The 23,977-nt window shown below is 40.9% G+C and overlaps 1 protein-coding gene across 1 annotated transcript in view; it reads right to left on the bottom strand.

Moving 5' to 3' along the window:
* Window positions 1–23,977, bottom strand: part of CHRM2 (cholinergic receptor muscarinic 2) — a 173,608-nt gene that overhangs the window by 41,869 nt on the left and 107,762 nt on the right. The window lies entirely within an intron of this gene.

Below are 23,977 nucleotides of genomic sequence, written 5' to 3' on the forward strand. Positions count from 1 at the left end.
GTATATAGTGATATGGACCATGTTGGTGAAACCTGGGTATCTCCTGTATATATTTATATATGTACAGCTGGTAATAGTTAGACATCCCCTGTATATAATGGAATGGAGCATGCTGGTATAACCTGGGCATCTCCTGTATATAATTATATATGTACAGCTGGTATAAGTTATACAACTTCTGTATATAGTGATATGGACCATGCTGGTGTAACCTGGGTATCTCCTGTATATAATTATATATGTACAGCTGGAAATAGTTATACATCTCCTGTATATAGTGATATGGAGCTTGCTGGTATAACCTGGGTATCTCCTGTATATAATTATATATGTACAGCTGGTATAAGTTATACATCCCCTGTACATAGTGATATGCAGCATGCTGGTATAACCTGGGTATCTCCTGTATTTAATTATATATGTACAGCTGGTAATAGTTATACATCTCCTGTATATAGTTATATGGAGCATGCTGGTATAACCCGGGTATCTTTTGCTAAGTGTATAATTAGATAAGTCACTCAGAACAGCTGGTAACTTCTCTCTTCTCTGACTAATGCTGCTACATTTATAACAATATGGAAATGTGATAATTTTCTCACAAGGCTGATAAAAGCCAAAAATCTGTGACTGATAAATGTGTTTTCGGCACTCCACACTTCATATTTACCTTATAAGACTCAAAGCGCAAAACAATTGTCCTAAAACAACCACCAATATTTATGTCTGATCCCCTCGCCCATACTGGGAAATGTACCTGCAATCTGATTGGTTGCTCTTGGCCACGCCCCCGCTTACTTATAATAATTGACTGATGACCAGTTAACAATATTCTGGACTGAACAGGACTGCGCCTCCATCTCCTGGGTTCGGCTTTTACCCAAGTGATGCTGAAAGGTTCCACAACGCTGATAATCCCAGAGTCCTAAAATAGTTCAATTCCTTCACACCTTCCCTCCGAAAATTCCAGTGGCCTCTTTACACCAATGTTAGAAAGATAACAGCATGGTGGAATGCGCAGTCTGAATCTCAGCCGGGACTCTATGGTCAGAAGATCTAACATCTAGTAATTGGGTAATTTACGTCTGTGATTCATTCTTGCTTTTACCCTGAGCAGGTGAGTGTCTGGAAACCATCAGCAAGCAGTTTGGGTGCTGCTCTTTTTGGGTCAGAGTTCCTAGAAGGGTTATCCTACTGGTAACATTTTTCACCAATGGCTGGGAATGCAGTAAAACAATTCCACCTGCTGCCTCTCTGGTCTTTATTTACAAATGGCTGCTACTTGGTCATTGGTCACAGCAGTCATGTGTTGTACTCCCAGCATCATGGCTCACAGCATCTAAACAGTGATGCCAGTAGTATGGGAAGAGTAAAGGAAAAGAGACAGCCTGGTGAAGAGAGAGGACCCATCCATTTTTGGCCAGTCATCTTTGCTTCTATGTAGCAACAACTTCTTGAGGATTCCCCGCCCCTGAGGAACTTGATTATTAGAAAACAAGAAAAACGGGCACTTGCTGAAGGGTCATGGTAAGGGATTGAAAGAGAAACACACCAGACCCTTCTGTCCTGGAATGGCACAGCTTGCTGTGGGCCTTCTGTTTTTTATGTATTCCAGTAAGGTTTATCTCTACCAGAACTTGCCAGAAGGTCCTGCCTCCAAGGGGGCAACAATTTACTTTGCTATCCTAGTTTTGTACTAAATACTGTGGATTATGGTTTGTTCACATCTGCACTGGAAAGTCCATTGGAAGCCCAGCCAGAGATCTGGCAAAGAGATCTTAGATGACGTACTTTAGTTCGATAGAAGCTGGAAGGACCCAATTATTGTCAATGGAGTTCATCCTGGACTGAGTCAATCAATGGCAACCCACACCTGGGGCAAATGCCCCATCACCTTGTAAGAGATGGCACTATACCTGGGGCAAATACTCCATCCCCTTTGAAGAGATGGCACTATACCTGGGGCAAATACCCCATCACCTTGCAAGAGATGGCACTATACCTGGGGCAAATGCCCCATCACCTTGTAAGAGATGGCACTATACCTGGGGCAAATTCCCCATCCCCTTTTAAGAGATGGTACTATACCTGGGGCAAATGCCCCATCACCTTGCAAGAGATGGTACTATACCTGGGGCAAATACCCCATCACCTTGCAAGAGATGTCATAGGGTTGAGGTGGGAAATAAGCATTTGGCCTTGATGTGACATCGGTTGGCATGATTCTGCCATCAAGAGGGGGCAGCCTTTGAGGGGTATTTTTATGAACTATTTACTCCTTGGCTTTAGAAGCCGGGTAAAAGATATTTTTAAGATTCTGAGTTATTTTGGCAAATGTTAATAAAAGGTTAATGAGATTTTTGCCGCTCGCTTGGCTGTTCCGCCTGTATATTATTACGACGCTGCTCAAACTTTTAATGAAACGGATAAAATTCAATTACTGAGGTTTCATTTCACCCACGGGCTAATTGTAGCTTTTTGTTTTGTTTTGCATCTGTTCAAGCCCCCGTAATTGGTACTGCGTCTACAAAGGGACATGTGCAGAAAACACCTGCTCACTTCTCATTTTGACAGGTGCGTTATTGGGTTAGCATTTTTGGGGGCAGGTCCTGCATGCAGATGAATATCATGAAAAGCTATATCAGTGATGGGATTACATTTTAAAGCAATTATATGGCTCTTTCCGAGGAGCTGCAAAAAAGTAAGGGTGCCCACAGATGTAGTAGAGCTGAGTCTCTCATGTGGTAGATAGGGACTCCTGAGGTACCATTGGCCACCCAAACCACTCACACAGGAGAAGCTGTACTCCCGATACTGAAGCCTCACTACATCATGTCCCATACATAGCCTGCTCCCCCGTCTCCTGCTCTCAGTGCATTATATGCAGGAGACGGGGGAGGAGTGGTCTATGTGCAGGATGCACAATAATGAGACTGCAACATCGGGAATACAGTTTGTGTGAGTGACTGGGCAGGAGCTGTGGACTGCAGGGGGCACGGAGGACACTGAATTACTTTGTGATGGCACAGAAGGGGCTGTATAATTTTGGTGGCACAGAGGGGGCTCTATTACTTAGTGGGGGCACAGAAGGACTTGTATTACTTTGGTGGCATAAAGGGGGCTCTAATACTTTGTGGGGGCACAGAAAGACTTGTATTACTTTGGTGGCACAAAGGGGGCTCTAATACTTAGTGGGGGCACAGAAGGATTTGTATTACTTAGGTGGCACAAAGGGGGCTCTAATACTTTGTGGGGGCACAGAAAGACTTGTATTACTTTGGTGGCACAAAGGGGGCTCTAATACTTAGTGGGGGCACAGAAGGATTTGTATTACTTTGGTGGCACAAAGGGGGCTCTAATACTTAGTGGGGGCACAGAAGGATTTGTATTACTTTGGTGGCACAAAGGGGGCTCTAATACTTTGTGGGGGCACAGAAAGACTTGTATTACTTTGGTGGCACAAAGGGGGCTCTAATACTTTGTGGGGGCACAGAAAGACTTGTATTACTTTGGTGGCACAAAGGGGGCTCTAATACTTAGTGGGGGCACAGAAGGACTTGTATTACTTTGGTGGCATAAAGGGGGCTCTAATACTTTGTGGGGTCACAGTTGGGCCTCTTTTACTTTGAAAGGGCAGGGAGGAGACTCTATTTATTCTTGGTGGCACTGTGTTGGCTCTATGACATTGTGGGGGCACAGAGGGGTTGAAATACCTGAAACACAGGAGTTTCTATTATTTTGTAGGGGCACAAAGGGGGTTACATTACTTTGTGGAATTAAAGTGAAAGCTGTAATACTTTTTGGGAGTGCAGGAGAGCCTCTATTATGTTGTGGGGGCACACATGGGGTTCTATTACTTTGTGAGGGCAAAGAGATGGCTCTAATTCTCTGTGCTGTTACAAAGTGAGCTCTAGTATATGTCCAGGGCATGAAAAGGGCCCTATTACTTTGTGGGGCATAGAGGGGGCTCTAATTCTTTATGGTGTCATGTAAAGGGCTCTGTTTCATTATGAAGGCAAGTAAGGGACTGTATTACTGTATGGGGGTATGGGGGGGCTTATTCAGAGCACAATAAGGGAATCAGCATATTGTGATGGGGATGCAAGGGAATTAATACTGTGTGGAGGGGAAAAGGAGGGCACTATTACTGTGGAGCACAAAGGAGGCATCATATCTCATTGAGGGCACTATGGAGGAATAGGAATAGACTATTTAGGGGAACACATGGGGCATTATTACTATGGGGAGGCACAGAAAGGGGTATTTGGGGGTAGCAGCAGGATGGGTAGAGCATGCAGAGATGAAGAGGGAGCACTAAAGCAGCAATGCTCAGCACGGAAAACTGATGTCGCTGACTACAGTTTAGGTGTGCATTGGGGTGCGGTTGGCTAGTTGTGTGAACAGCCCAGCCTATGGTCTACTAATGTGGTGATTTGGGATCACTGGCGGTCCCATGCAGAAGTATATATATTGATCTAAACAATCAGAGTTTGAACTTATTAACCATCGACATGTGAGAACAGCCGTATATCTTGGTCCTGCTGACACTTCCTCTTCTCAGTGACATCTCAATGAGCTTCATGGCAACCAATCACAACCCATATTTTGTTTTCCTAGCTTAGTAAAGACAATGGGAATTTCTGATTGGTTGCCCCTATGACAACATTCAGCTGCCAGAGCAAATAGGCAGGAAGTGTTGTCATGGGGACATAGTACAAATCTTATTTAAGAATTTCTTTTCTGATAATTATTTTTTAGATGAGGCTTAAGTATCAGAATTATCCTTTATATAACAGAAGAAAGTAAGATAGGTTGTTAATGGGAGCACGGGCCTGAAATCCTCCCTCTCACTATTTCTCACAGTTCACACAGAAAGCAGATGGAGGAAGCAGGAGGGTTATTATCCTCCCTGCTAATGAGGGGTCTTATCAGGCCGCAGAGGGGACAAGTGCAAGAATGTAAATATGGAAATGCCTGCTGCTGCTAGGATTCCTAACTGTCATCAGTGATATAATGTGTGTAATGTAGACTGAAGAGTCATCCTGTAGGGGGTGCTGGATTGCAGTTGCACTCTCGTTTGCAGTCTGAGAGGCTCAATAAGACCCAAATCTCACTTTACTATATCAGATGCGAACAGTTAAGCAGTGTATCTAAGCCTATCATGTGTGATACTGTCTTCAGAGCACCGTATCTAAGCTTATCAAGTGGTATAATAGTTGTGGTATGGGATATATAATTATATGCAGAGGGAAGCATTATAATAGTTATATTCTTGTACATAGGAGGCAGTATTATAGTAGTTATATTCTTGTACATAGGAGGCAGTATTATAGTAGTTATATTCTTGTACATAGGGGGCAGTATTATAGTAGTTATATTCTTGTACACAGGGGAGCAGTATTATAGTAGTTATATTCTTGTACATAGGGGGCAGTATTATAGTAGTTATATTCTTGTACATAGGGGGCAGTATTATAGTAGTTATATTCTTGTACATAGGGGGCAGTATTATAGTAGTTATATTCTTGTACATAGCGGGCAGTATTATAGTAGTTATATTCTTGTACATAGGGGGCAGTATTATAGTAGTTATATTCTTGTACATAGAGAGCAGTATTATAGTAGTTATATTCTTGTACATAGGAGCAGTATTATAGCAGTTATATTCTTGTACATAGGAGGCAGTATTATAGTAGTTATATTCTTGTACATAGGGGGCAGTATTATAGTAGTTATATTCTTGTACATAGGGGGCAGTATTATAATAGTTATATCCTTGTACATAGGAGGCAGTATTATAGCAGTTATATTCTTGTACATAGGAGCAGTATTATAGTAGTTATATTCTTGTACATAGGAGGCAGTATTATAGTAGTTATATTCTTGTATATAGGAGGCAGTATTATAGTAGTTATATTCTTGTACATAGGAGCAGTATTATAGTAGTTATATTCTTGTACATAGGAGCAGTATTATAGTAGTTATATTCTTGTACATAGGGGGCAGTATTATAGTAGTTATATTCTTGTACATAGGGGCAGTATTATAGTAGTTATATTCTTGTACATAGGGAGCAGTATTATAGTAGTTATATTCTTGTACATAGGACAGTATTATAGTAGTTATATTCTTGTACATAGGGGACAGTATTATAGTAGTTATATTCTTGTACATAGGACAATATTATAGTAGTTATATTCTTGTACATAGGGGGCAGTATTATAGTAGTTATATTCTTGTACATAGGACAGTATTATAATAGTTATATTCTTGTACATAGGGGACAGTATTATAGTAGTTATATTCTTGTACATAGGACAGTATTATAGTAGTTATATTCTTGTACATAGGGGGCAGTATTATAGTAGTTATATTTTTGTACATAGGGGGCAGTATTATAGTAGTTATATTCTTGTACATAGGAGGCAGTATTATAGTAGTTATATTCTTGTACATAGGAGGCAGTATTATAGTAGTTATATTCTTGTACATAGGAGGCAGTATTATAGTAGTTATATTCTTGTACATAGGGGGCAGTATTATAGTAGTTATATTCTTGTACATAGGGGGCAGTATTATAGTAGTTATATTCTTGTACATAGGGAGCAGTATTATAGTAGTTATATTCTTGTACATAGGAGGCAGTATTATAGTAGTTATATTCTTGTACATAGGAGGCAGTATTATAGTAGTTATATTCTTGTACATAGGGGGCAGTATTATAGTAGTTATATTCTTGTACATAGAGGTGGTATTATAGTAGTTATATTCTTGCACATAGGAGACAGTATTATAGTAGTTATATTCTTGTACATAGTGGGCAGTATTATAGTAGTTATATTCTTGTACATAGTGGGCAGTATTATAGTAGTTATATTCTTGTACAAAGTGGGCAGTATTATAGTAGTTATATTCTTGTACATAGTGGGCAGTATTATAGTAGTTATATTCTTGTACATAGGGGGCAGTATTATAGTAGTTATATTCTTGTACATAGGAGCGGTATTATAGTAGTTATATTCTTGCACATAGGAGACTGTATTATAGTAGTTATATTCTTGTACATAGGGGGCAGTATTATAGTAGTTATATTCTTGTACATAGCGGGCAGTATTATAGTAGTTATATTCTTGTACATAGGAGCGGTATTATAGTAGTTATATTCTTGTACATAGGAGACAGTATTATAGTAGTTATATTCTTGTACATAGTGGGCAGTATTATAGTAGTTATATTCTTGTACATAGGGGGTAGTATTATAGTAGTTATATTCTTGTACATAGGGGGCAGTATTATAGTAGTTATATTCTTGTACATAGGGGGCAGTATTATAGTAGTTATATTCTTGTACATAGGAGCGGTATTATAGTAGTTATATTCTTGTACATAGGAGACAGTATTATAGTAGTTATATTCTTGTAAATAGGGGGCAGTATTATAGTAGTTATATTCTTGTACATAGGGGGCAGTATTATAGTAGTTATATTCTTGTACATAGGGGGTAGTATTATAGTAGTTATATTCTTCTACATAGGGGGTAGTATTATAGTAGTTATATTCTTGTACATAGGGGGCAGTATTATAGTAGTTATATTCTTGTACATAGAGGGCAGTATTATAGTAGTTATATTCTTGTACATAGGAGGCAGTATTATAGTATTATATATTTGTACATAGGTACAGTATTCTAGTAGTTATATTCTTGTACATAGGGGGCAATATTATGGTAGTTATATTCTTGTACATAGGAGGCAGTACTATAGTAGTTATATTCTTGTACATAGGGAGCAGTATTATAGTAGTTATATTCTTGTACATAGGAGCAGTATTATAGTAGTTATATTCTTGTACATAGGGGGCAGTATTATAGTAGTTATATTCTTGTACATAGGGGGCAGTATTATAGTAGTTATATTCTTGTACACAGGGGGCAGTATTATAGTAGTTATATTCTTGTACATAGGAGCAGTATTATAGTAGTTATATTCTTGTACATAGGGGGCAGTATTATAGTAGTTATATTCTTGTACATAGGGAGCAGTATTATAGTAGTTATATTCTTGTAGATAGGAGGCAGTATTATAGTAGTTATATTCTTGTACATATGATCAGTATTAAAGTAGTTATATTCTTGTACATAGGAGGCAGTATTATAGTAGTTATATTCTTGTACATAGGATCAGTATTATAGTAGTTATATTCTTGTACATAGGGGGCAGTATTATAGTAGTTATATTCTTGTACATAGGGGCAGTATTATAATAGTTATATTCTTGTACATACGATCAGTATTATAGTAGTTATATTCTTGTACATAGGAGCAGTATTATAGTAGTTATATTCTTGTACATAGGAGACAGTATTATACTAGTTATATTCTTGTACATAGGAGGCAGTATTATAGTAGTTATATTCTTGAACATAAGAGCAGTATTATAGTAGTTATATTCTTGTACATAGGGGGCAGTATTATATTAGTTATATTCTTGTACATAGGAGGCAGTATTATAGTAGTTATATTCTTGTACATAGGAGGCAGTATTATAGTAGTTATATTCTTGTACATAGGAGGCAGTATTATAGTAGTTATATTCTTGTACATAAGAGCAGTATTATAGTAGTTATATTCTTGTACATAGGGGGCAGTATTATAGTAGTTATATTTTTGTACATAGGGGGCAGTATTATAGTAGTTACATGCTTGTACATAGGAGCAGTATTATAGTAGTTATATTCTTGTACATAGGGGGCAGTATTATAGTAGGTATATTCTTGTACATAGGGGGCAGTATTATAGTAGTTATATTCTTGTACATAGGGGGCAGTATTATAGTAGTTATATTATTGTACATAGGGGGCAGTATTATAGTAGGTATATTCTTGTACATAGGAGCAGTATTATAGTAGTTATATTCTTGTACATAGGGGGCAGTATTATAGTAGTTATATTCTTGTACATAGTGGGCAGTATTATAGTAGTTATATTCTTGTACATAGGGGGCAGTATTATAGTAGTTATATTCTTGTACATAGTGGGCAGTATTATAGTAGTTATATTCTTGTACATAGGAGTGGTATTATAGTAGTTATATTCTTGTACATAGGGGGCAGTATTATAGTAGTTATATTCTTGTACATAGGAGTGGTATTATAGTAGTTATATTCTTGCACATAGGAGACAGTATTATAGTAGTTATATTCTTGTACATAGTGGGCAGTATTATAGTAGTTATATTCTTGTACATAGTGGGCAGTATTATAGTAGTTATATTCTTGTACATAGGGGGCAGTATTATAATAGTTATATTCTTGTACATAGGAGCGGTATTATAGTAGTTATATTCTTGCACATAGGAGACTGTATTATAGTAGTTATATTCTTGTACATAGGGGGCAGTATTATAGTAGTTATATTCTTGTACATAGCGGGCAGTATTATAGTAGTTATATTCTTGTACATAGGAGCGGTATTATAGTAGTTATATTCTTGTACATAGGAGACAGTATTATAGTAGTTATATTCTTGTACATAGTGGGCAGTATTATAGTAGTTATATTCTTGTACATAGGGGGCAGTATTATAGTAGTTATATTCTTGTACATAGGAGCGGTATTATAGTAGTTATATTCTTGTACATAGGAGACAGTATTATAGTAGTTATATTCTTGTACATAGGGGGCAGTATTATAGTAGTTATATTCTTGTACATAGGGGGCAGTATTATAGTAGTTATATTCTTGTACATAGGGGGTAGTATTATAGTAGTTATATTCCTCTACATAGGGGTTAGTATTATAGTAGTTATATTCTTGTAGATAGGGGGCAGTATTATAGTAGTTATATTCTTGTACATAGAGGGCAGTATTATAGTAGTTATATTCTTGTACATAGGAGGCAGTATTATAGTATTATATATTTGTACATAGGTACAGTATTCTAGTAGTTATATTCTTGTACATAGGGGGCAGTACTATAGTAGTTATATTCTTGTACATAGGGGGCAGTATTATAGTAGTTATATTCTTGTACATAGGAGGCAGTACTATAGTAGTTATATTCTTGTACATAGGGGGCAGTATTATAGTAGTTATATTCTTGTACATAGGAGGCAGTACTATAGTAGTTATATTCTTGTACATAGGGAGCAGTATTATAGTAGTTATATTCTTGTACATAGGAGCAGTATTATAGTAGTTATATTCTTGTACATAGGGGGCAGTATTATAGTAGTTATATTCTTGTACATAGGGGGCAGTATTATAGTAGTTATATTCTTGTACACAGGGGGCAGTATTATAGTAGTTATATTCTTGTACATAGGAGCAGTATTATAGTAGTTATATTCTTGTACATAGGGGGCAGTATTATAGTAGTTATATTCTTGTACATAGGGAGCAGTATTATAGTAGTTATATTCTTGTAGATAGGAGGCAGTATTATAGTAGTTATATTCTTGTACATATGATCAGTATTAAAGTAGTTATATTCTTGTACATAGGAGGCAGTATTATAGTAGTTATATTCTTGTACATAGGATCAGTATTATAGTAGTTATATTCTTGTACATAGGGGGCAGTATTATAGTAGTTATATTCTTGTACATAGGGGCAGTATTATAATAGTTATATTCTTGTACATACGATCAGTATTATAGTAGTTATATTCTTGTACATAGGGGGCAGTATTATAGTAGTTATATTCTTGAACATAAGAGCAGTATTATAGTAGTTATATTCTTGTACATAGGGGGCAGTATTATAGTAGTTATATTCTTGTACATTGGAGACAGTATTATACTAGTTATATTCTTGTACATAGGAGGCAGTATTATAGTAGTTATATTCTTGAACATAAGAGCAGTATTATAGTAGTTATATTCTTGTACATAGGGGGCAGTATTATATTAGTTATATTCTTGTACATAGGAGGCAGTATTATAGTAGTTATATTCTTGTACATAGGAGGCAGTATTATAGTAGTTATATTCTTGTACATAGGAGGCAGTATTATAGTAGTTATATTCTTGTACATAAGAGCAGTATTATAGTAGTTATATTCTTGTACATAGGGGGCAGTATTATAGTAGTTATATTTTTGTACATAGGGGGCAGTATTATAGTAGCTACATGCTTGTACATAGGAGCAGTATTATAGTAGTTATATTCTTGTACATAGGGGGCAGTATTATAGTAGGTATATTCTTGTACATAGGGGGCAGTATTATAGTAGTTATATTCTTGTACATAGGAGCAGTATTATAGTAGTTATATTCTTGTACATAGGGGGCAGTATTATAGTAGTTATATTCTTGTACATAGTGGGCAGTATTATAGTAGTTATATTCTTGTACATAGGGGGCAGTATTATAGTAGTTATATTCTTGTACATAGTGGGCAGTATTATAGTAGTTATATTCTTGTACATAGGGGGCAGTATTATAGGTAGTAGTTATATTCTTGTACATAGTGGGCAGTATTATAGTAGTTATATTCTTGTACATAGGGGGCAGTATTATAGTAGTTATATTCTTGTACATAGGAGGCAGTATTATAGTAGTTATATTCTTGTACATAGGGGGCAGTATTATAGTAGTTATATTCTTGTACATAGGGGGAAGTATTATAGTAGTTATATTCTTGTACATAGGAGGCAGTATTATAGTAGTTATATTCTTGTACATAGGGGGCAGTATTATAATAGTTATATTTTTGTACATGGGGCAGTATTATAGTAGTTATATTCTTGTACATAGGGGGCAGTATTATAGTAGTTATATTCTTGTACATAGGAGGCAGTGTTATAGTGGTTATATTCTTGCAAATAGGGGGCAGTATTATAGTGGTTATATTCTTGTACATAGAGGGCAGTATTATAGTAGTTATATTCTTGTACATAGGGGACAGTATTATAGTAGTAATATTCTTGTACATAGGGGGTAGTATTATAGTAGTTATATTCTTGTACATAGGGGTAGTATTATAGTAGTTATATTCTTGTACATAGGGGGCAGTATTATAGTAGTTATATTCTTGTACATAGTGGGCAGTATTACAGTAGTTATATTCTTGTAGATAGGGAGCAGTATTATAGTAGTTATATTCTTGTACATAGGAGGCAGTATTATATTAGTTATATTCTTGTACATAGGGGTCCGTATTATAGTAGTTATATACTTGTACATAGGAGGCAGTGTTATAGTGGTTATATTCTTGTACATAGGGGGCAGTATTATAGTAGTTATATTCTTGCACATAGGAGGCAGTATTATAGTAGTTATATTCTTGTACATAGGGGGCAGTATTATAGTAGGTATATTCTTGTACACAGGAGCAGTATTATAGCAGTTATATTCTTGTACATAGGGGGCAGTATTATAGTAGTTATATTCTTGTACATAGAGGGCAGTATTATAGTAGTTATATTCTTGTACATAGGGGGCAGTATTATAGTAGGTATATTCTTGTACACAGGAGCAGTATTATAGTAGTTATATTCTTGTACATAGGAGGCAGTATTATAGTAGTTATATTCTTATACATACAGGGCCGTATTATAGTAGTTATATTCTTGTACATAGGAGGCAGTATTATAGTAGTTATATTCTTGTACATAGGGGGCAGTATTATAGTAGTTATATTCTTGTACATAGGGGCAGTATTATAGTAGTTATAGTCTTGTACATAGGGGGCAGTATTATAGTAGTTATATTCTTGTACATAGGAGGCAGTATTATAGTAGTTATAATCTTGTACATAGGGTGCAGTATTATAGTAGTTATACTCTTGTACATAGGGGGCAGTATTATAGTAGTTATATTCTTATACATAGGGGGCAGTATTATAATAGTTATATTCTTGTACATAGGGAGCAGTATTATAGTCGGTATATTCTTATACATAGAAGCAGTATTATAGTCGGTATATTCTTGTACATAGGTGGCAGTATTATAGTAGTTATATTTTTTGCATTAGAGGAAGCATTATAATAGTTAACTTCTGAAGTTTTTCTTCTACCTGTCATATAGAATAATAATGGCATTTGTAGCATCACTGACAGTATTATCAGTTCTTTTTACTTCCATTCTTTAGGCATTTTCCTAAGTTGGCAGGTGGGTGTGCTGGACCTGCCGCCCATTGTAAGTGACATGCAATTTCCTTGGAAGAAACTCCCTAATTTAAGTAAGTGGCACTTTTTATTCTTTTGAATCCATACAGGAATTAATCAGATTGCTTTACATTTCCTGGAGGACCTGGGCGCACAGCGACCCTCTGTTCCTACATTACAATGATTAAATAAGTGCTGTGTACGGCCAGTGTGATGCCAGCTGTGCTTTTACAGTGTTATCAAATAACATTCTGCGTCTTCTCTCCATTCATTCAATTACATCATTAGGTATTGGGAACTTGGGATAAGGAACAGACTGCTATCCAGCTGCTGGGAACTACAATTATCAGCATGCTGTAATAATTATAAGCTATTTGAAGATGGCTTCTGTCATACTGTACCTATGCATGGGTGGCTATGTAATAATCACAAGCCACATTGACTATAATCTGTGGGGAATGCTGGTATTACATGTTGCCTTTTACTGCAGCACCTCCACAGTGGAAAATATGTATTACACCTTGCCTATTCAAATCATTAGTTGTCAATGTCCTGTAGGGCTGGAACATCCTCCAAAACTGGAGACACTTTTTGTTAGAATTCTTCCCAATTTGGATAGGAGATGAGGAGTGGCCCTAATAGTAATAGTGCCCCCAGTAGTGGCCCCACTAATAACAGTAACCCCGGTTGTGGCACCAATATTAATAGCGCCCACAGTAGTTGCCCCAATAATAATAGTGCCTCCCATAGTGGATCCAATGCTAATAGTGGCCCCAATAGTAATAGTGCCCCCAGTAGTAATATTGCACCCAGTTGTGATCCCAATAGTAACATTGCCCCCAGTCGTGGCCCCAATAGTAATAGTGCGCCCAGTAGTGGCCCCACTAATAACAGTACCCCCGGTTGTGGCACCAATATTAATAGCGCCCGCAGTAGTTGCCCCAATAATAATAGTGCCTCCCATAGTGGATCCAATGCTAATAGTGGCCCCAATAGTAATAGTGCCCCCAGTAGTAATATTGCCCCAAGTCATGACCCCAATAGTAATAGTGCCCCCAGTAGTGGCCCCACTAATAACAGTACCCCCGGTTGTGGCACCAATATTAATAGCGCCCGCAGTAGTTGCCCCAATAATAATAGTGCCTCCCATAGTGGATCCAATACTAATAGTGGCCCCAATAGTAATAGTGCCTCCCATAGTGTCCCCAATGCTAGTAGTGTTCGCAACAGTAATAGTGCCGCCAGTAGTAATAATGCCCCCAGTCATGGCTAATAGTGACTCCTTTAGTGGCTCCAATATTAATAAGGCCCCCTCTATGCCCCCCACACACTAAGACCACTGCTGTAACCCCTGACCACTCATTCCCTACCGGCAGCATTTGCCATGCCTACAGGAAGATAGAAGCTGGGATGAGAGGTCAGGGGTTAGAACTCTGACTATGGCGCCGCGGCGGGAGCTAAAAAGAGCGAGTAAGATACTAGATGCTGTGGTTTTCCTCCATGACCGCAGGTTACTCTCAGGTGGCAGTGATTTTCTACTGGCATTAATATGGCTGGTAAAAAATAAATATCGGCCTTTGGACTTCATTACCATCTGGGCCGTTGGGTAGCCCGTCGGGGGCAGCCCTACACCCATCTGTAGGGAAGCCTGGTGAGATATCTCAGCAGCTTCACCAAAGCAGACATTCCGTCATTAGAATTCTGGACACACGGTGCGGCGGTGGTCACAGTCTCCATCGACCACAAATAACTCACTCCGTAGATATATTATTGCAGCCGTAATGGAAACAGTTTGACCTTGGCACCTGAGAGTATGTCTGATTTAGATACCAGACTTCCTCGTCTTCATTCTGCGCAGGCAGCCATCGCCCTTGTCTCATCCAATCGGCAGAACGGAAGAGACAAGGAGAGCAATGACAGCAAGACGTGCCGTTACTACAACTCCCATAGAGCTAATTAGACGTGTAAGATGTCCTTCCTTCACACTTCCAGAGTCAAGGTATTGAGCTGTGAATGGGTTACAAGGGCAATTACATTAACGGTGTTCGAGCGAGACAGTTCTAGTGAACATGGAAAGGTGACATATTGCTATAGATACAAAGATGTTTATGGTGCCTCCCAGCAAAGATAAAAATGGGGCTCCTTTCAGCTGCTGCTTGACGCTACCACACTGCAACCATCCAGGAAGAGGAAGTCCTGGTGCCCCTATCCTGTTTTCATGGACAAGGCTGCCCCCGTAGGGACCACTTCCTGCTCTGATTCTCATCACCAATTCAAATTGGGAAATAACCCCAAATGGTCCCATATCAACCCAGGGGCCTCATATTAACCACATTCGCTACCTCTATGGTTCATCACTTTAGGGGTGCTACGGTATGGAGGTAATTTATGGAGTGACACATAGTAACAAGTTTTGGAACACAACATCTTTTGCATTAAAATGCGTGATATTTTATTATTTTACGCCGGCCTCAGGATTTTTTTAACCCCTTAGTGACGCGGCCTATTTGGTCCTAAGGATGCGGAAATTTCTGGGGGATTTTCGTCTCCACTTTTCAAAAGCCATAACTTCTTTATTTTTCCGTTGACATGGCTGTACGAGGGCTTGTTTTTTGTTTGGCGATCTGTAGTTTTTACTAGTACCATTTTGGGGTAAATATGAGTTTTTTTGATCACCTTTATTTTTTTGGAGGCGAAATAAATAAGAAAAAACATTTTAGCTGTTTTTAGATTTTTTTAGAATTAATTGTACGCATGCGACAATATCCAACATCTAGTTTTTTTTAACGTTTTTTATTAAAACAAAGAGGGAAAGTGAAAAAAGTATTTTTTCTGTGCTATTTTTTTTACTGTTTTTATTTTTTTTTTAACATTTTTTTATGATCCTGTGGGGAACTTGAACCTTTGAACCTGCGATTGCTGTGATAATACATTTCACTACCTCTGTACCACAATGTAATATCACTAATACCAATAATCATAAGCTATGGCAGACCTGGATGCCATTGTCTGGCATCCGATTGTCATGGCAACCCATCGGTCCTCCGTGATAACTTCACAGAGCGCCCTCCCTCTGTGAACTCTTTACATGCCACGACTACATGTTTCTGAGCCTACGCCATCCATAGTTGATGTCCATTTGCAGGATCCCGTTCCCAGACGGGAAGGAGTTAAAGGGGGATCTGACAGCTGTGACCCCCACTGATCCGGAAAAATCGTCCCCGTTGCTTCCTGGCAGCTTACTAGCAGCGGCTGCGAATGTTTGTTACTGCGCCATTCACTTCAGTGGGAACTGCCAGAGATAACTACCACTGCCAACATTTCAGGACCCACGGGGGGCAAGTGTTCTAGATCAATGGGGGTCCCAGCGGTCAGACCCCATCGCCAGCCAAGCTATCCCCTAGTCCGCTGCTGCTGGTTATTGTTTTCTCATTTTCTTGTTTTTCCCTATTTTTAAAAAAATCATAACTGTTTTATTTATCCACCGAAGGACAGAAACACCTTGATAGGCAGTCATTCATGGCCGTCCTGGGGGTCTTCAGAAGACCTCAGGCTGCCATGACAACCAAAGGGCACCTTCCGATTCCACTATGGGGGTTGTTCGGGACCCTTGAATGCCGATTGGGACAGTATCATTTAACAGTGTGATCACAGTGCACGTCAGGAAGGGGTTAATGTGTGCCGTGCTATTTTCAAGGTACGGAACAATAGATGGCGGTATTATTTATCTGTAGACTATGACTAGTCCAGTGACTAACAAGTATGTGCGCGGGCGTGCGGGTATATATGGAGGTACCCATGCCGCTGCACCCTGCAGGGCTCAAGTAGGTAAGTCTCAGGGCTTCTTCAGACATACATATTTCGGCACGTTTTTGCGCACGTGAATTAAATATGCGCAGAGAATAAAGTCCATTGATGTCAATGGATTCATTCTCATCAACATGTCTGTAAAAAACTAACTAGGTCCTGCTCTGTTTTCCTGCCTTTTTGCGCACTAGGACCCCCTAGAAGTCTATGGAAGGTGCGCAAATGTGCATACGGCCGTTTGAAGCCACCCTCAGAGTCAGAAATAAGGATCAGCTGGCTTGATCCTCTATGATTGAGAATGCGGACGGTTGATATGTCGGGACGTCGCCAATCCCACGGGCGTTAGGAAGGGCCCCGGGGTCAGGCTGCTGATGGCACAGGCTTTGTCTCATTGGTAATGGAACATTACAGATGAATCAGAAAATGGAAATCGGATGATTCACACAACACAAAGAGAAGGACGCGAATGCCGAGCAGTTGGCAGAACATTCATTTGCGCGAAAATAATGCTATTAATTTATGGAGATCACATCATTAAGATGCAGCGTCGCTGATGGACGGAGCCGGCGATACATCTACAGGACTGCAGGAGGCGGGTATCATGGCGCACGTGTCAGGCTGCGGCTGCACAAGCCTCACATCCCACAATGAGAATAAATGGATCTCACAATATAAAGGCATTTTTGTTTTCTGCACCACTAAACAGCTTATTTTGTTTTCGCAGCATCAGAGTAAAGCGATCCATTAACACACGTCAACATCTTCACCTCGGCGGCGGCGGCTACATGCAAAACAAGGCTTATAAAACTGTGCAGAACGGTCTAGCTATTAGCTGGATGCTTTAAGGGTTGGTACACTTTAGACAAGCCCTTTTTCTCAGAAGGGACGATAATGTAATCACAGGATCAGCTGTACAATTTCCCTGCAGCGCCGCCACAGGAGAAATGAAGTATTGCACACTGACCATGTGCTGGGTCCTCCACAGAATGAATGTGCTAATAGATTCTGTTAATTGGGGTTCATTTGCATTAGGGCTAGGTCTGGGGGCTGCACTTGGGGATCTCCGGTTTTCACTCTTTAACCCCATCATTGGGATCTAGTCTCTCCTGGAGGAATTCCGAACCATTACCTCATTTAATATTTTGCTGAGGAGGTGGATGGCACAATTTGGTCAGGAATACCCTTACATGGTATCAGAGGGTGTAGACAGAGATGTGGTCAAAGAACAGAGTCAGCTCTGACCTGATGGAACTCTTGTAAAATGTGGTACAAGAAGGTGTAGATGGAGTAGAAGACGGGGATCAGAGTCGAGATCGGCACGTAAGGATCTCTTGTGTAGTACAGAACAGGCCAAGGGTCAGGGCAGGCCGCAGATGGAGGACTTGTAATGAATAAGCGGGCCAAGGTCAGGAGTGGAGAGGTTGGGAAAGCTGGAAAGGACAGGCACAGGTCAAAAACCAGGAGATCAGACAGAATCACAATAGCATCTTTGCACACTTGGAGACTAATGGCTCAGGTGCTTTCCAGTGGTGGCAGGTGACTTAAATATACTACAGCCCATCTGGATTGACTGGGGACTGAAAAACTAGGTGCACCCTCTGGCCTTTTGAGAACAAGGACAGATGCACATACACACCCTTTGGGTAGTAGTGACAGCCAGGGTGCAGGGGGGGGGGGGGGGGGACCGGCGGCATCTGCCTCAGGAGACACAAGGGCCACCTGGCTGGTTAACCACTGGCCTGGCCGGTCATTTACTCTAGAGGCCAGTGCTAGTATTTCTTTTTCACTGGCCATATTAATGTCAGATAAAAAATAATTATCTGGTGGGAGGAGCTTCAGCTGCACAGAAACCATATCATCCCGCGCTATAACTCACTCTGAAATCCTGGTCAGGACACCGCTCCAGCGCTGATGTTGGGGAGAACACTTCAGCGGCGTTGCGAACTTGAGAGGGAGTTATAGCCCTTGATTATATGGTTGCTGTCTGACAGGAGTGATCCTATTACTACTGGGGCCAATGAAAGGGCCCCTATAGCTCTTGATGATATGGCTGCTGCCCAACTGGAGGTTCAAGGGTAGGGAGGGCATATAGAGTGGATCCTACTACTACTGGGTCAGCTAAAAGGGCACCAAAATTACTAGGGCTATAAAGAGGGCACTGATACTAGTGGGGGCACTAAAGGGAGCCCTTTTATTACTAATACTATTAGGGGAGTATTATTACTTTTGGGATCACTGGAATAACGGCGATAAAAACACCCATCATGATAAGCTACGCCCTATTCCCACCCATAAACCCATTTTACCATGACCGGTATGTTTCAGTGACAAAGGCAGCCACACTAGCCATGGCTGACAGCAGTGGGAGGCAAGAGACGCCATTGGCCTTGACCAGCGGCCATAACACTAATAGAAGACCCCTACCTCCCTTTGGCTATGGTCACACGGCTGATTATGAGGCGGAGCCACGCTGGATATTTCTGAGATGGACCCACCTCATAAGATGCAGCAGGAAGCCGCAGCTGAGCCACGGATTTAGGGGGCCTTCACGCGCAATGGATTTCAGTGTGGAAGCGTACCAAAATCCACAGCAGATTTCGGTGTGGATCCGCAATATTAGGAGAATTAACATGTAAATTATTTTTCCATGATACTGGTTGCAAAATTTGAGAAATCATAACTTTTACATTTATCTATTTATATGATTTTTGCAAGACAGGTATTTTTCGGTGACATCATCTAACATAGTATACAGCTCACTGGAACACTAAGTCCGGCCACACAAGAGCGGATTTGATTCCATATGCGGATGGCTGCAGCGAGCCGCCGTCGGACATGCGCGGTACAGATTTTTTGCACGTTTTTTTTCCCATCGCTAGCTGATGACGCGTAACCTCTAAGCTATCCGCAATGCCAAGTGCGGCCGGGTCGTGAGTCCGTGCGAGATCCTCACTAAAACAGAACATGCTGCAATTTTTCCTCCGCTTACGGAAATCGCAATTGGTTTCCGCGGGTAAGCAGGGAGCAGCACCTTTACATGTGAAGGATGGTACAAACAGTATTTACTGCGGATTAACTTTTTTATTTTTGCTTTGATTGGGTTGTGCGGGCGCTCGATCGTTGCCTGGTGACCTGTAAATTTTATTAATATTAATTTTGGGAAATATGCTAATTTTGAATAACTTTTTATCCATTTTTTCTTGGATACGGGGGTGATCAAAAAAAGTGCAATCCTGGTATTACGTACTGTTTCTTTCATTCACCGTAAATGATTAATAATATAATATTTTAATATTCTGGCTGTTTGAAGACGCAGTGATACAAAAAAATGGTATTTTTTAAAATTTTTCTTATTTAGTGATGAGACAAATGGAAAAAGTAAAAAAAAAAACAACAACTTTTACTCCTCTTTATTTTTTCTAATATTTAATACAACTTTTTCTTACATATGTTTTATTCCCTATGGGGGACTTGAACTTACAGTTGTTTATGCAGTATAATACTATAGCATTGCAATAAAGTGCTTTCTGTTAGGTAGTCCATCAAGACGTGCCACAGGCACACCTTGATTGGCAGTTGTACATGGCAGCACTGGGGGCCAGGATAACCAAACGTTATCCGTTGATCACACTCCAGGAGGGGATACCAAAATGCCTATCAAAGTATTTAAAGGGTTAACAGCCGCAGTCAGTATGAATGGTGATTTTGGTTGTTGCCAGTGGATGCCAGCTGTCACTCGCCATGAATGTAGTGGGCTTGGCTCCATACGCAGACACCTGGCGTGCGCTGTCAGGAAGGAGTTAAGTGGCGGAGGACAGTTTTCTAGAGCCTGGGGGATTTTGTTCATACAGCGGGTTTTATCGCTAGTGGAAAACATGTAAATAGCGCGCAGCACTAAACAGTTAAAAAAAAATAAAAAATTCTGGCTATGAAATGAAAAATAGCGACACGTAATAAAAATGTCAGACTTAATCCAGCTTGGGTTGGAGGAGCGGCGTCCCCGCGGCCCGGCAGGCGGACGATGCTATACCGTACACACATTAAATATTGGATCCATAATCGGCGCAGCGCGTGAGCTGCCAGGGAGGCGCAGACGAGGCGGATCTCAAATGAGACATTCTTAACAGAAATGTCCGAGCCGCAAGGATGTTCTGCCTCCTTCCCAGCGTCTCCTGCTTCCCGTTGCCTGAAATCTATCTTTAAAGGAATTCCATCAATTACGGGGCGCCGGTGTTTGACAACTGCATTAAGGATGCGATCAGCAAACCCGTAAACTCAATCAAGGGCTGTGAAAGGTGCTGCTAAAAGGGAAAAGAGGTAGGGGGTAGCGGGAAGGCAAAAGGGAACAATACAACAACCTTCCACCTCCAAAAAATGTATCTTATCTGCTCATGGCATGTGGCACAGACACGACCGCATGGCATTGGCCTAATACCACCCCCTCAATGCTACCAGTGTTACCGCCTGGCCGATAACTCACTGGAGAAAATAATTGCTAGCTAAGAGCACCACCGGCTGGGTAGTAACCTGACAGCATAAACTATTTCGCTCACTCTCTCTAGCTCCAGTCTGTTGACACAAAAAGGGGACTTATTGGGGGCACTATTACTATAGAGGCCATTACTGTAGGGTCATTATTACTACTCGGACCACTATGAGGGTCACTATTGCTAAATTGACCACAATTGGGACCACTATTGCTACCTGGACCACTACTAGAGGCACCATTACTACTATGGCCATTATAGGGGCACTATTGCTATTGGGGCCACTACCAAGGGGCACTTTTATTATTAGGGCCACTGAGGGGAGTTGCATCCACTAGAATAACGGAGTTAAAAACGTACATTATGATAAGCCACACCCTAACCACAAGCCACACCCCCTTTTACCTTGGCTGTAATTTTTTGTGACAACGGCCACCCTAAATCTTACACTCACTGCAAGACAGAGCAGTGGTCATACCTCAACATAGTCCTGTACCCTGCAAAAAACTTGCTGCCACTGACCGTTTTATGGCAAGTCACTTTTTGGATATAGGCCCTCCTGGCTCCGCAGTAGTCAGGATTGTCACATTTATTGGGGTCTATAGGTTGTTTATAGAGCAACAAAAGTTGGATGCCGAAATCTGAACGATTTATCCACCTGTATGAAGGGGTCCGAATGTATGACTCTAGGTGGTCCGCTCTTCCTCTAGACTTCTGTATTCTCTGGTCAGTTTCTGGGCAGAGAGTAGCTTAAGTGGGCTTCAATGACAGAAGGGACCAAGTGCAGGACCTCTGCTGCAGAATGTGGTCTGGACCCAACGGGTGACAAGCACCAAAGCGCCCAACGGGCATAGAAGAGGCAACACCCCAGCTGCGTTTTCTCTTGGAACGGTCACACCTAGGGGGTCCTCTCGGTATTACCTTGTGATGGATGGAACCCGAATCTGTCAGTTTCTAAACGGCAAGGGTGACCTTGAACTGTAAGTATCCGGATGGCAATCTACGTAATGAGGGGGGTTGCGCTAAAGCTCTTGAAACTTTGGTTAAATTTGCTCAGTGTAAGAACAGGTTTTTTTCTTTAAAAGACTGCGGCCGAAAAAAGCCTTGTTGTTACTATTGCCGACATATAATCGTTTAGCATGAGAAACTGTTGTACAGCCAAACCGACCGGCAATGATAGAAGTGAGGGCTGTGAATTTGGCAGCACCTCATGGTTCTGGAGATATGGTTAATCCGGGCTAAACCTGACAGATGAACCAGAATCTATCATACTATTTTCCCGATTGTCAGAATACAATCCTTCCCTCTAAGATGATCCAGAGATGCTGAGTCTGGGCAGTTGTGTAATCATTAGAGATGAGCGAACACCAAAATGTTCGGGTGTTCGTTATTCGTAACGAACTTCCCGTGATGCTCGAGGGTTCGTTTCGAACAACGAACCCCATTGAAGTCAATGGGCGACCAGAGCATTTTTGTATTTCGCCGATGCTCGCTAAGGTTTTCATGTGTGAAAATCTGGGCAATTCAAGAAAGTGATGGGAATGACACAGTGACGGATAGGGCAGGCGAGGGGCTACATGTTGGGCTGCATCTCAAGTTCACAGGTCCCACTATTAAGCCACAATACCGGCAAGAGTGGGCCCCCCCCCCTCCCAACAACTTTTACTTCTGAAAAGCCCTCATTAGCATGGCATACCTTTGCTAAGCACCACACTACCTCCAACAAAGCACAATCACTGCCTGCATGACACTCCGCTGCCACTTCTCCTGGGTTACATGCTGACCAACCGCCCCCCCTCCCCCCCACAGCGCACACCAAAGTGTCCCTGCGCAGCCTTCAGCTGCCCTCATGCCACACCACGCTCATGTCTATTTAGAATTGCGTCTGCCATGACGAGGGACCGCAGGCACACACTGCAGAGGTTGGCACGGCTAGGCAGCGACCCTCTTTAAAAGGGGCGGGGCGATAGCCCACAATGCTGTACAGAAGCAATGAGAAATAGAATCCTGTGCCACCGCCATCAGGAGCTGCACACGTGGGCATAGCAATGGGGAACCTATGTGCCACACACTATTCATTCTGTCAAGGTGTCTGCATGCCCCAGTCAGACCGGGCTTTTTAATTCATAGACACAGGCAGGTACAACTCCCTATTGTGAAGTCCCTGTCGACCCACAGCATGGGTGGCTCCCTGGAACCCACCGGCGGTACACAGAAATATCCCATTGCATTGCCCAACACAGCTGAGGTAGTAATGTCGTGCTTAATGCAGGTGGGCTTCGGCCCACACTGCATGCCCCAGTCTGACTGGGGTTCTTTATAAGTGTACAGATGTAGTAAAAACTCCGTGTGCACCTACAGCATGGGTGGGTGCCAGGAAGCCACCGGCGGTACATAGAAATATCCCATTGCATTGCCCAACACAGCTGAGGTAGTAATGTTGTGCTTAACCCTTTCCAATCCAATTTGTATATGGTTTTCCTAGGGGGCTTACTCTTTTTCTGCCGTTATACAACGGCGCTATATGCTGGCTAAAGCCAGTACTGCATGAGCTGACACGTAGGATAGGCTCCGACAG

The sequence above is a fragment of the Eleutherodactylus coqui genome, chromosome 2 (genome assembly GCF_035609145.1).
Source record: "Eleutherodactylus coqui strain aEleCoq1 chromosome 2, aEleCoq1.hap1, whole genome shotgun sequence".
NCBI classification, from domain to species: domain Eukaryota; kingdom Metazoa; phylum Chordata; class Amphibia; order Anura; family Eleutherodactylidae; genus Eleutherodactylus; species Eleutherodactylus coqui.